The sequence below is a fragment of the Dama dama genome, chromosome 17 (assembly GCF_033118175.1).
Source record: "Dama dama isolate Ldn47 chromosome 17, ASM3311817v1, whole genome shotgun sequence".
NCBI lineage: Eukaryota > Metazoa > Chordata > Mammalia > Artiodactyla > Cervidae > Dama > Dama dama.
Window position 1 is genome coordinate 21,657,147 of NC_083697.1, and position 15,598 is coordinate 21,672,744.

The window sequence follows — 15,598 nt, forward strand, 5'->3', positions numbered from 1 at the left end:
ATGGGTAGCATTGTTAAATAAGCCCGAGATATCTCTGGAATCAGACAGAGCACATTATGCCAGCCCCTGTGTATCATTTAGGATTATACACAGACTGTTAAGAAGACAGAACAATAGCCTCACATTTCTCTGTGTTGGTGTCATCTCCCCTTCGTATCTGGGAACAACACCCGTATCTTGTCCTCAGCTACTGACATTTGTCATAAATTCCAATTGACTTTTTGCCAGAAGAGCTTCAGGATGATTTTTTTTTTTAATCTTTTCACAATCTTTAGCATGATTCATTTCGGAAGTATTGAATATTTGGGGCCCAGATATTCCAGGAAATGATCAAGAAGCAAGGAAATCAGTCCTTATTTGGGGAATCCAAAGATAATTTTGTGAAACCAGTAGATGCTCTGGAAGACCATGAAAACTTGCTGGTAGGAACTGAATACATCAGGGCTCAAGAGGTAAAAATAATAATGACAATAATAAGACAAAGATATCATTGCAGTTTAGCCATTAAAGGCTTTATGTAGAACATAAATCTGGAATTGTATTTTGAAGAATATATGGAACTTGGACCAAAAAAAAAAGTATTTTAGATGAAACAGAGAGAGAAGGAAAAAATATGATAATGATAATAAATAAATAATGATAAATAAGAAGGCCATAAGAAGAAAAACAAAGTGTGCTGACAAAGAGTACTCCCAGATCTTTTGTACAACAGAGAAGGAGCAGAACTGTGATTATACTGGTTCAGTTCAGTTCAGCTCAGTTGGTAGTCATGTCCGACCCTTTGCAACCCCATGGACCACAGCACGCCAGACCTCTCTATCCATCACCAACTCACGGAGTTTACTCAAACTCATGGCATTTAGTCAGTGATGCCATCCAACCATCTCATCCTCTGTTATCCCCTCATGCTTTCACCTTCATTCTTTCCCAAAATCAGGAACTTTTCCAGTGAGTCACTTCTTCACATCAGGTGGCCAGAGTATTGGAGTTTCAGCTTCAGCATCAGTCCTTCCAAAGAATATTCAGGACTGATCTCCTTTAGGATGGACTGGTTGGATCTCCTTGCTGTCCTAAGGACTCTCAAGAGTCTTCTCCAACACCACAGTTCAAAAGCATCAATTCTTCGACACTCAGCTTTCTTTATAGTCCAACTCTCACATCCATACATGACTACTGGAAAAACCATAGCTTTGACTAGATGGACCTTTGTTGGCAAGGTAATGTCTCTGCTTTTTAATATGCTGTCTAGGTTAGTCATAGCTTTTCTTCCAAGGAGCAAGCATCTTTTAATTTCATGCCTGCAGTCACCATCTACAGTGATTTCGGAGCCCAAGAAAATAAAGTCTGCCACTGTTTCCACTATTTCACAATCTATTTGCCATGAAGTGATGGGACCGGATGCCATGATCTTAGTTTTCTGAATGTTGAGTTTTAAGCCAACTTTTTCACTCTCTTCTTTCACTTTCATCAAGAGGCTCTTTAGTTCTTCACTTTCTGCCATAAGTGTGATGTCATCAGCATATCTGAGGTTATTGATATTTCTCCCGGCAATCTTGATTTTAGCTTGTGTTTTATCCAGTCCAGCATTTCTCATGATGTACTCTGCATGTAAGTTAAATAAGCAGGATGACAATATATATTGTCATATATATTGATATATTCCTTTCCCAATTTGAAACCAGTCTGTTGGTCCATGTCCAGTTCTAACTGTTGCTTCTTGACCTGCATACAGATTTCTGAGGAGGCAGGTCAGATGATCTGGTATTCCCATCTCTTGAAGAATTTTCCACAGTTTGTTGTGATCCACACAGCCAAAGGCTTTGGCATAGTCAATAAAGCAGAAATAGATGTTTTTCTGGAACTCTCTTGCTTTTCCTATGAGCCAATGGATGTTGGCACTTTGATCTCTGGTTCCTCTGCCTTTTCGAAAACCAGCTTGAACATTTGGATATTCACACTTCACGTATTGTTGAAGCCTGGCTTGGAGAATTTTGAGCATTACTTTGCTAGCTTATGAGATGAGCAATTGTGCGGTAGTTTGAGCATTCTTTGGCATTGTCTTTCTTTGGGATTAGAATGAAAACTGACCTTTTCCAGTCCTGTGGCCACTGCTGAGTTTTCCATATTTGCTGGCATACTGAGTGCAGCACTTTCACAGCATCATCTTTTAGGATTTGAAATAGCTCAACTGGAATTCCATCACCTCCACTAGCTTTGTTCATAGTGATGCTTCCTAAGACCCACTTGACTTTGCAGTCCAGGATGTCTGGCTCTATGTGAGTGATCACACCATCGTGATTATCTGGGTCATGAAGATCTTTTTTGTATAGTTCTTCTGAGTATTCTTGCCACCTCTTCTTAATACCTTCTGCTTCTGTTAGGTCCATATGATTTCTGTCCTTTATTGAGCCCATCTTTACAAGAAATGTTCCCTTGATATCTCTAATTCTCTTAAAGAGATCTCTAGTCTTTCCCATTCTATTATTTTCCTCTATTGCTTTGCACTGATCACTGAGGAAGGCTTTCTTCTCTCTCCTTGCTATTCTTTGGGACTCTGCATTCAAATGGGTATATCTTTCCTTTTCTCCTTTGCCGTTCACGTCTCCTCTTTTCATAGTTATTTGTAAGGCCTCCTCAGACAACCATTTTGCCTTTTTGCATTTCTTTTTCTTTGGGATGGTCTTGATCACTGCCTCCTGTACAATGTCATGAACCTCTGTCCATAGTTCTTGAGGCACTCTATCAGATCTAATCCCTTGAATCTGTTTGTCACTTCTACTGTATAATCATAAGGGATTTGATTTAGGTCATACCTGAATGGTCCAGTGATTTTCCCTACTTTCTTCAATTTCAGTCTGAATTTGGCAATAAGGAGTTCATGATCTGAGGCACAGTCAGCTCCCAGTCTTGTTTTTGCTGACTGTATAGAGCTTCTCCATCTTTGGCTGCAAAGAATATAATCAATCTGATTTTGATATTGACCATCTGGTGATGTCCATGTGTAAAATCTTCTCTTGTGTTGTTGGAAGAGGGTGTTTGCTATGACCCGTGTGTTCTCTTGGCAAACTCTGTTAGCCCTTGACCTGCTATGTTTTGTACTCCAAGGCCAAATTTGTCTGTTACTCCAGATAGCTCTTGACTTCCTACTCTTGCATTCCAGTCCCCTATTATGAAGAGGACATCTTTTTCGGTTGTTAGATAGGAAGGTCTTGTAGGTCTTCATAGAACTGTTCAACTTCTACTTCTTCAGCATTACTGGTCTGGGCATAGACTTGGATTACTGTGATATTGAATGGTTTGCCTTGGAAATGAACAGAAATCATGCAGTCATTTTTGAGATTGCATCCAGGTACTGCATTTCAGACTCTTTTGTTTATTATGATGGCTACTCCATTTCTTCTAAGGGATTTTTGCCCACAGTTGTAGATATAATGGTCATCTGAGTTAAATTCACCCATTCTAGTCCATTTTAGCTCACTGATTCCTAAAATGTCGATGTTCAGTCATGCCATCTTCTGTTTGACCACTTCCAATTTACCTTGATTCATGGACCTAACATTCCAGGTTCCTACGCAGTATTGCTCTTTACAGCATCAGACTTTACTTCCATCACCAGTCATATCCACAACTGGGTGCTGTTTTTTCTTTGGCTCCATCCCTTCATTCTTTCTGGAGTTATTTCTTCACTGATCTCCAATAGCATCTTGGGCACCTACCGACCTGGGGAGTTTATCTTTCAGTGTTCTACCTTTTTGCCTTTTCATACCGTTGATGGGGTTCTCAAGGCAATACTGAAGTGGTTTGCCATTCCCTTATTATACTGGTTCATCCTCCAGATATTAGAATATCCCAGATTTCACAGATAGAAACTTTGACACAAAACATAATGTTGATAAGTAATTCTCCAAAAATTATGACTTAAGCCAGTGTTGATAGGTAACAACCATAGAACTGAACAAAGGCAATAAAAGCTAGCCCAAGAGTAATATCCACTCAAATCTTGGTCTCGCTTAAAGTGTTTGATATGTACAAACACATCCGTAGTTCTTCTTGGGCACCTTTAAATCATTTTTTCTCAGTGGGTGCAAACATCTCTTTAATCCATCTTCACTTCTAGCTACGTTTCCTCAATTCTTCTCTCCTTTCTTCCTCCCACTTTCACCTTCCCAAAGGATGGAGTGGAAAGCACTTTCAGAGCTTTCTTTTTTTCCTATGTAAAAGCTATCCTATTTCTTTTTGTAAAATTATTGAATAATGGATTCTTTAGTTTTTTGAGATATTTCTTTATTTTAATTTTTGGCCCCGCTGGGTCTTGCTCCATGCTGGCTTTCTCTAATGGTGGCAAGCAGGGGCAACTCCTCATTGCATTTAGGTTTTTCATTGCATTTTCTTCTCTTGTTGCTGAGCCCAGAATCTAGGGCACGTGGGCTTCAGTAGCTGCAGCATGTGGCTCAGAAGTTGTGGCGCACAGGCTTAGTTGTTCCACAGCCTGTGGGATCTTCCCGGACGTGGGATCTTCCCGGATGAGGGATCCAACCCATGTCCCTTGCTTTGCAAGGTGGATTCTTAATCACTGAACTGTGAGGGAACCCCAAAAAGACTTTTTAAATGGGATGGTGGTGGTGGTTTATTCACTAAGTCTGTATTACATGTATCCCATGGACTGTAGCCTGGCAGGCTCCTCTGTCCTTGGGATTTCCCAGGCAAGAATACTGGAGTGGATTGCCATTTCCTTCTCCAGGGGATCTTCCCAACCCAGATATTGAACCCTCGTTTCCTACATTGTGGCAATCTCCTGTATTGCAGGTGGATTCTTTACCACTGAGCCACCAGGAATTCCCTTTAAATTGGATAGTACTTTACAATTTTCCAAAGTTTCACCCACATGATTTCATATAATTCCATAATAACACTTCCCCTCCCTCCCCTCTAATGACCCTCCCCCTGTCCCTCTCCCCACTGGTAAACACTAGTTTGTTCTCAATGTCTAATGAGTCAAAGCAATCTTATTTCTAATCTGTCATGTGAACCTAGCCTGCTAACACCTTGGACTCAGTTTGCATAACTATAATACCTGAGTGAGTGTGTTGTGAGGGACAAATTCATATAATTAAAAACATTTTGCTTAATTTCAGTGGATAGACTGTCCTGCAAAGAATGACAACCACTACCTTAAAAAAAAAAAGTGAGATACTTCATTGCTATATGTTTAGCTTGATGTAGGAATGGAATTTATATCTTAGATTGAAAAGAAAGAAAAAAAAATTAAATAAAAGTTCCAAGACAGAAGTGAAACTTTGCCCACTCTTAATCCCAAGAAAAACTTTGTTATTTAGGACAATCCATTGTCTAGCCAGGCACTCCCCTGTGATAATCCTTCCCACCTACTGAGTATCAGTCAAAAGAGTGAGGGAATTTAAGATGAGTTTATTATTACAGTTTCTAACATTCAAAACTGGGAGCTAAATAAACACAAACAGTGAATGTGTAAAAATTAAGAGTGTTAACACAAACCATATTAATAACTGTAAATGCAATCTCTGGGGACTTGAGTCACTCTTACGAATGGTTGATTCCTTTTATCACAGGGTATCTAGCAGTAGAAACAAACTCACACATCACTCTGTTAATGTACTTAAAACCTACCAATCCAGTTGTTTACAAATGGAATTCAAAAGGAAAGGATTCATTCAATACATTTGGGAAATGCTTTCAGATCTCTTGAAGTAAGGACAGCTATGCAAAGATTCACTTTTCATGAGTGACTTGTTCTCCTGGATTTAAATACAGCAGTAGAGAATGGGGGAAACCTTAATTTTCCTTCTGTGAACTTGGGAAAGTTCTTAAGTGTTCAGAACTCATTACTTATGACCTAATAAACAAAAAGGTGTGAGAACTAGGGTAAAAATTGGAGCTTCAAGTCAATCTGAGAGATTTTGCTCAGGAATGGATCAGATGAAGGCGAGCTCTTACCAAACAAAGATAATGCAGAAAGGAAATTATGTAATTATAGAATTTTAAAGCCAGAAACAACCTCAGAGCTTATCGAATCCTACTTGCTCATTGTGAAGATGATGGACTTGAAATCTGGAAATAATAAATAAGAATGCCCATGCCATTAGCTAAATTGTACAGCCATGATGGGAATCCAGAAACTGAAGCAATACACATGAATACATGCACACACACACACAAGTTAAAATGTTTAGGACAATGATTTCTTCATATACAGATAATGTTTGTACAACAAGAAAGTTACTGACAAAATAATACAATACAATAAAGCTTTTTTCTCTCTTGACTTTTCCTTGAAGAGATGTTACTGTAAAAGCGGTCCCAGGCCCAAGGCAGACAAAATAAGTCTTGTTCACTCCAGGGTGTGAGTCTTTTGCCCTCATGCTGGCTACAGAGAATCAAAAGGATGAAGGAAGTAGCCAAAAAAAGAAAATCATCACTATTATTAAGGTGACCCAGGCCAGAGCCAAAATCACATAAATGAGACCTTCTTGTATGACGGATGAAATACATCCTCCTGTTTACCACTCTTGTCTTGTTGCAATTAATATATTATTTTTTAAAGGGACATCTGTACTTGTAATTATTCAGTGTGTTGCTGCTACAATTTATATTATCACACTCTCCTTCATAATTAATGTTATGCATATTTTGAGCTCTTAGTGAAGAAGAGACTCTGGGTCTGCCTAAAACCCTATGTTTACTCAAAATTACTGATACTTTCCTCTCAGTTCAGCATGTTTACAAACCTCTCTCCCCTAAAATAAGCCATCTCTCTACTCTTTCTGCCTCTTTCTCCTCTGTCTTTTCCTAACCAACCTCTCAGTGATCTAAACTGATATTCTCTACTTTTTCTCATTTAATCTTCCACAGGCTACAGCAAGCATCACTTTCAGGGATTCAGGAAGTCTCAGTTGAATCTATTTTACAACAATCCACAAATCACCAAACACAAAGAACTCTTCCCAGTCCTCTTCCTCCTGGGTAGTATCTGGCATCCCACCACCTTCTTCCGGGAACTCAGCCCTTTCCCGGCTCCCTTGATGCCACTTTCTTCCAAACTTGTGAACTTGTTTTCAGCTCTTGCTGGGTCCTCTTCTACCACCAGCCCCTCCCCTCAGTTCAGCTCACTCAGTCGTGTCTGACTCTTTGCAACCCCATGGTCTGTAGCACACCAGGCTTCCCTGTCCTTTACCAACTCCCAGAGCTTGCTAAACTCAGGTCCATCAAGTCAGTGACGCCATCCAACCATCTCTCACCCTCTGTCATCCCCTTCTCCTCCTGCCCCCAATCCCTCCCAGCATCAGGGTCTTTTCCAATGAGTAAGTTCTTCGCATCACGTGGCCAAAGTATCGGAGTTTCAGCTTCAGCATCAGTCTTTCCAATGAATATTCAGGACTGATTTCCTTTAGGATTGACTAGTTTGCTCTCCTTGCAATCCAAAGGACTCTCAAGAGTCTTCTCCAACACTGTAGTTCAAAAGCATCAGTTCTTCAGCACTCAGCTTTCTTTATGGTTCAACTCTCACATCCGTACATCCCCTCAGTCAATAACAATCCCACCCACTGTCCAGGTTTCATCTGCACCAGTGGTTCTTAACAGATCTTTGATTGCTGCCAGGAGATATGAGGCAAGACCTGGAGACATTTTAGGGTTGTTAGAACTGCAGGAGGTGCTGGTCACCTACTGGGTAGAGGACAGGACTGCTTCTAAACATCCTACAGTTCACAGGACAGCCTTCTGAAACAAAGAATTAGCCAGTCCAAAATGTCAATAGTGAGAGGATAAGAAATCTCAATCTATACCTACTTGTTTATAGGCTAATGGTTCTTATGTAATAATCCACAGTCTATACTCCCAACTAAATTTCAGACCTATTTTTAGTACAATTCTTCATTTGTGTCCAGTAATCATCATTATTTGCCTCCAACCTTTCTCTTTTTATCATCTCTTTCCCAGATAAAGACCTCACTCACTCCAAGCTCAAGTTAGAAACTTGGAATTATTTGCCAGTCTTTCTCCACCAACCCACACAACTTACGTGTCACCACATCCTGTTTTATTTTATAATCCTATAACTTCCCAGGTGATCCGGTTGATGCCAGACTCTCCCCATTTCACTCCATTCTTTACACTATAACAGCCATCATTCTACTGCCAAAGTCCATCTCGTCTCACTTATACTTGAAAATAGTTAGCGTCTCTTACTGTCTAGAGAAGGAATTCTTAACCTGGATTCCAGACTTTCAAGAAGGAAATTGGAATAGGACTAGAGGGGGTTTCCATACATTGTCTAATATTATATTTGAAATTAAACATGTAGTACATTCTTCTGGGAAGCACATTAACAGCTTTTATCAGATTCCCGTGGCAGTGATTCTCAACGTTTAGCATACATCAAAATCACCTGAAGAGCCTGTTAAAACTTATTGCTGGGACCCACCATGAATTTGGTAGTCTGGATTTGGGCCTGAGAATTTGCATTTCTAACAAGTTCTCAACTGATATCAATGCTACTGATCCTGGGATCACAACTTTGATAAACACTGTTTTACACAGAAACCATCTAGAGCATTTTATTTATTTATTTTTTTTAATATATATATAGGCCTGAAGTCTGAGTTTCACTCCCAGATATTCCATGGGGTGTGGCTGGGTTTCTGGATTATTTTTTAATCCCCTAATTTAAAAAATAATTAAAATTATTTTTTAATTAGGTGATTCTCATATGTAATAAAGTTTACAAACCATTGTTCTAAGGGATCCATGACCCAAAATCGGTTAAAAAAAAAAAAAAGGATAGAGAAAAATCAAAGAAACCTTGAGCACGGAAGCTCCCCATGTGGCCTCTACCCGCCTTCAGGCCCCTGTCTCCGCCCACCCACCCAGCACTCAGCGCTCCAGGCCTCCCTCCATCACTTCACACCTGACCCTCTATATGTTCACACCCTTGGGAATCCCTTCTACACATGGCAAATTTTCCTGCCATTATCCATTTGCTCATATACTTCCCTCTGCCCGGAATGCTCTTCCCAAACATTCTTTCCAGAAAATTCTACTCATTTTTCAAAATTAGCTGAAGCATCCCCTGCTCTGACTTTCTCCCCTCTGAGCCCAAACCCAAGCACCACCAAGTCAGAACTATCACTCCCTATTTCAAGTTTCCTCAGCACTTTATTAACAGTTCTATCTTTTCACATACCATAAAAAAGTACAATTTGCATTTCTGTATCTCATTTGACTGTGAGATCCTGGAGCGCTGGTAATACCTGGTATCCTGTGCAGCACTTAACCAACCCAGTCAATAGAGTTCACTATTTCATCCACTCCTTATTCTCCTCCTATTTGTTTCCCTAAACTTTTTCTATGTTAAAGGTTTTCTGCACTTTAAATAGCAAACACACTTTTAGAAAGTGAAGTTACTTTAAATGAACAGGAGTCTGTGGAATGGTTGTGAAAATCAGAGAAGGGAGACATGCAAGCAAGGCAGACCTCAACCGCTTTATTTACTTACTATGATAACTAAATATTTCATTGAACATATTCAAATACTTATAGCTCTCACTAGTAAACCTGCAAATAACTACTTAAAAGAGTGTGTGTGGTGGGAGAAACTATAAAAATGTCAGATTAGGAGAACACTTATCTGTTCCTCTGTGTCTAATTGCTGCCCTGTGTAACTTGAATTCTCATAGTGAATTACATGGGATGTGAATTTGGCCCAGATGTATTGCCAAGTCTCCTCAGCTTGGTTTCCAATAAAGTTTTTTATGAATTCTCTTCCCTGCCCTTCCACAGATAAGTAAGTTACATTTTATATACTAATTCCCTCCAAAAATATATTATACAGAATAAATCAAAGTTCTATTATTTTGTGGCTTACAAGAAGATGAATTGGGGGGAACTTTTTCTCATCGTGATGTCTCAGAGAGTAAAGAATCTGCCTGCAATGCAGGAGATCCAGGTCCAATGCCTGGAGCAGGGAGATCCCCTAGAGAAGGGAACGGCAACCCACTCCAGTATTCTTTCCTGAAGAATTCCATGCACAGAGGAGGCGCCACGCTATAGTCCATGGGGTCACAAAAGAATTGGACATTGCTGAGTCCACAGAAGTGGACTTTTCTCATCACAATTTCAAAGTTCTACAAAAAAGATAGTAAGCCTACTAATTGATATACTTTTTGTATCAGAATTTGTAAATGAATCAGCCAAGAAGCATTTTTTAAAGAGTAACAAAGGACTAACTGACTGATGGACTATAATTTCTATAGTCACTTTCTTTGCCAAAATTACAGCTGAAAGCAGAAAAATTTCTTGGGATTTTAAATAGCAGGGCAACCACTATTTTTCACTGTAAATCTGTTATGATGAGTTTGTCATTTTCTTGACTCTATAAATTGAAAAACATTAATTTTTAAAAACAAGCTAAAAATATTACAAAAAATTTTTTAAAAATTGTCACCATTAGATTTTCTATGTTTGCAAACAGAATATACATATTTGTTACTCAGAAATTCCACCAAATTACTAACACTATACATTTTGCCTTTTCGTTTCCTGAGTTCCTTAACTGAACTACAGAAATTAAGCAATTCTCATTTGACCATCAATTTTTTTAAGCTTAAATGTTTTCCTGTCTAGGCACAAATATCTAAAACATCATTTTTCAGTTCCTTTTCTAAATATTTCTTTGCCTCCTTAAATGATATTATTTTTACCTATTTACTCCACTTGTTAAGAATAAATGAGACACCAAGAACCAAATTTAAAGTTTCACGGAAACTTTCTATAGTGTATGTGTGTGTGCACATGTGTGTGCTCCCTACCATATGAGAAATTTTAGTTAATTCTTAAGTACTGTCAATTTGAGTGCCAGGATCAATATCATTGTTGTATAAAAATGCCACAATCTGATTATAGGTAACATAATTCTGATATTGATTTCTCCAAATCAAAACTTCATACAATGTCTTTTTCTTTCACAACATGAATGAATTTGTAATGAAAAATGAGTCTTCTCTCTTTTAACAGTTTTCCTCAATTGCAAAATTTCTTGATTAATGTATGACCTGCCGTTAAAGTATCATCAGCCAGACTTTAAAATAAGCACCAATTTTTACTGTGTTCTTTTTCTCCACTTCCCCACCTCCTCCTTACCACCCCAAGGCACAAAAGGAATAAATTTAATTATTTAATTTAGCAAATTAAATTACCTTACTGGGAACTTGCCATGATGCTGTCCTTAGGCTCCCTGTCTACCAAGACTCCACATATAGGTGAAAAGTTTTCAAATATTCTTCTCTAGTGTTTACACTACATAGATTTTCTTGGACAAGATCCCAAACGGACTTAGCTTACCTTGAATTCCTAGCAAAAGTGATTTAGTTAATTTTGCAGCAGTGATTCCATGTGCCACTAAAATTCACAATCAGTGAGTGGGTGGTCAGTATGATATGTTCTTTCAAGCTAAAAATAAATTTTCATCGGAGAGAGTGTTTTGACTATGTTGCTTATCTATGACAGCTTTATAGATAAAAGATTCCTCCTCTGGGGCACCATTGAATATGAAATAAACCCACTTGGAAACAACTTAGTAGCTATAACTCTAATTAGTAATCCACATTTAACTCCAAGAATTATATAGACCTACTGCCAAAATTGTCGGTGGAACATTGTGCTAAAATTTTCTTGGCATTGGGAAACCTAAAACAAACCTTACTTTTAGTGACTGAGATATTTTCAAGCAGTCAAAAACTATGCATTTCATAGTGCAGAATAATTCTAAGTGAAAACACTTGATGCCCTATAAAGTAATTTTAAATGTTTTGTATTCAATTTTAAAGCCTTAGTTTGTTCTTGCAAATTATTTTGATAAGCAACAAAATGTTACCTTATATGAAATTCATTATTGCCAGAATCTAGAATATTCAAAATACAAAAGAGAAAATAAATCTGAGTAATTAAGAATAAATCAGACCTACTTCAAATTGCATTTTCTTCACAAAAATTTCAGATGATAATGTTGTAGGAAAGGGGGCCCCCCTCCAGGGCCCCAAAAGTGGGCTCTTGTCTAACACTCAGAAAAGAATTGTCTGAGGAGACACATACTGACAGAACAAGAGACTTTACTGGAAAAAAGTCTCTGCCATCTGAACAGAAAGCCGAGGGTAAGGGAACCCAGGAGAACTGCTCTGCCACAGTCTTGGGTTTTATGGTGATGGGATTAGTTTCCAGGCTGTCTTTGGCCAATCATTCTGACTCAAGAGTCCTTCCCGGTGGTGCACACATCACTCAGCCAAGATGGATGCTAGCGAGAGAGATTCTGGGAGGTGGTCTGACATGTGGTGTCTCCTTTTGACCTTTCCCAAACTCTTCTGGTTGGTGGTGGCTTAGTAGTTCCATGATCCTTACCAGGACCTCTTGTCATAAAACAACTCATGCAGATGGTTACTGGAGCCTGGCAGGGTGGGCGATTTCAGTCAGTGTGCTCCCCCTAACAATAAGAAACCATGCTATTTTGAACACTGGGAGAGTTCCAGAGTCTTATAAAATTATGGAGAGGGTTGTTTATTTAGACCCAGATGTGAACATTTTTATAGACAATTTCTTGGCAAAGGGAGAATATATCATGCAAATGAATATCTAGGGGCTTTTCTATTAGGACTGAGATTTTCTGTGGACAAGGTGTTAGTTATAAAAATGTAAATCTTTGGGAGGCAAGATAGGACAGGAACAGCTAATAATGAAGCACACTTAGCAGAGAATATAGAACCTTCATTTAGCTAATGTCCATCAAACTCAACAAATTTCCTATGTTGGCATTTTCTATATAGGTGATTGTAAAACCCCTAAAATTGCAACCAAAAAAAAAAAAATTGTTTTACTCTTTTATTTCTAAGTCTTCATAGTTGGCTTTCTCTATGGTGTTAAACACGTAGAGAATAACACAGAGGAATCATATTGTAATATATTAACTAATGTGCTCTCTCTTCAGTAATGCTTTCTTAATCTGTGTCCCTTCCCTATTCAAATTCTTTGAGATATCCTTGGCCTTAGGGTAGGGTTGACACTTTGGAGAAGAGAACAAAACAGTGTGATCTTTGGCTTTGGAGCTTTAATGACTGAAATCCAGGCCTAGGACAAAAAGATCTGGAATGATAGGTATTTTCCAGTCAGAACCAGTTTTTCCTACCCACCAACCCTGGACTAGGTGAAGTTTGCCACTGGGAGGGAGATAGAACATGGAAACAATGGTGTTTGAGCTGCTCTGGGAATCTGAACTAGAGGAGGGGCAATAACAAGAGGAGGCCTGGAGCCTGCAGATACGGTCAGTGAGTGAGCAGAGAGGGCCTCTGTGGGTGGAGACAGGGAGCCCAAAAGCCTCAAAGAGAATTCCAGCACCCCCTCTGCCCTACCCCCTCCCTGGGCTTTGCACAGAGGACACCAGAATAAAGACCGTGGTGTGGAAATTCCAGGTCAAAGGGTCTAAGATAGTTGTGCAAAGTTCCCGGTAGTCCCACCGGGACCAGGAGATAGGCTCAGGAGAACCGAGAAAGCTGTCCTGCTCCAGAAGATGCATTCAAAAATCACTGAAAGAGTTGAGAGCTGAGATTATCTAAGAGAATGAAGACCATTTAGGTTGAAAGAAATCTAAGTAGATCAACAACCAGAGACCTGATAAAATAGGGTGTCTTGATGGATGCTAGAAAGAAGAGATGACAACCACCATGACTTCAGTTCAGTTCAGTTTAGTCACTCAGTCCTGTCCAACTCTGTGACCCCACGGACTGCAGCACGTCAGACCTCCCCGTCCACACCATGACTTGGCACTATGTAAGCCTCCCAAGAGGCACTAGTTGTAAAGAACCCGCCTGCCAATGTAGGGGATGTAAGAGAAAGGGGTTTGATCCCTGGGTTGGGAAGATCCTCTGGAGGAGGGCATGGCAACTCACTCCAGTATTCTTGCCTGGAGAATCCCAGGGACAGAGGAGCCTGTGACGGTTTATAGGGTCACACAGAATCGGACATGACTGAAGTGACTTAGCAGGCATGCAAGCCTACCAGTTAGTAGATTCAACCCTGGGGATGCAGGTAGATCTTCAATGTTCTGAAATCTCTAGGGAAACAATTTGGCAATGACAATGATTTCAGACAAGACATCATGACCCTGAAGTATTAACCATACATTAAAGACCAAATAAGAATAACCACACCAGGGTTTGGATTTAGTTCTTCTCTGATTCCAAAATCTGAGCCAACACACTTCACTAAAATAATAATGAGTCACTTACATATTATTCAATAAATAGTGTGGTGACAACTGCCTCATCATTTTGAAAAGAAGATTACTCCTTGTGTCAAAATAAATTCCAGATGGATCAAAGATTTTGAATTACAAAATGAACCATAAAAGAATTAAGAGAAAACATGGGGAAATATTTCTTTAATTTTGTAATGTGAAAGGCCTTCCTCAACATGACATAAAACTGAGAAACTGTAAAGGAAAATGCCAAAAAATATAAACAGAGCTAAAAGATTAATGGTAAAAGGAAAGAAAAAAAGTTTTAACTATTCTGATAAAGAGTTAATTTTCTAATTTACATAATGTTTGTACAAGATGGCAAGGAAAACTCCAAAGCGAGTGGAGGGAGTAATAGAAAAATGATCAATGAACATAAACACGCAGATCTTCAGATATAGAAACAAAATGGTCAATGTGCAAAAAGATTCTCAATTTGATTCACAACTAAAGAAATGTAAATCACATATAAGTTTTCATCTATCAGACTGACACACTTTTTAAGGGTTGTAATATCCATTGTTAATGCCACAGTGAGGAATTCTGACCCTTTTGATAGGAATTTTAATAGGTATAAATTTTTTAGTGCAATTTAGTAATAATGTTCAAAATCAGCAATAAATATCATTTTTCTAAACATTTCCATTATTAGGAGCTGACTCTACTGAAAAAATTATGTTCCCATTGATTAAGATGTTCTTATCAGTCTTATATATAGTAAGACTAAGCAGGAAAATAACTCAAAGGTTTATTAATGAAAGTATGGTCAAGCATATTGTGAAAGGGAGTTCCCTGGTAGTCAGACAATGGTTAGGACTCAGCACTTTCTCTGCCATGGTACGGGTTCAATCCCCCGTCAAGAAATGAGATCCTGCAAGCCTCTCCATGTGGCCAAAAAAAAAAAAAAATGCTTCAATTAAAACATGTAAATATATTGTAATATCATCATAAAACATTATAAGCCATGTAAAAATGACATTATGCAGTCATTTTAAAAGTTCATTTCTATAGATATTTGATTAAATGAAAAAGTAAGGTATATATCAACTTTTTTACTATAGTTCAATAATATTTGTAAAGACTTTAAATAATACATATATATATATACACACACATAACATGCATAGATATAGTATCTGTGCTAATAGATGCAACTATATTTTTCTACAAAAAAATACATATGAAGCCTCAATGGTTACCTTCTTTGAAGAGATTACTGGGAACAGAATTAGGGGCCTGAAAAAGAGAGGGTAACTTTTAGTTCTCATAACTTTCTATACATTT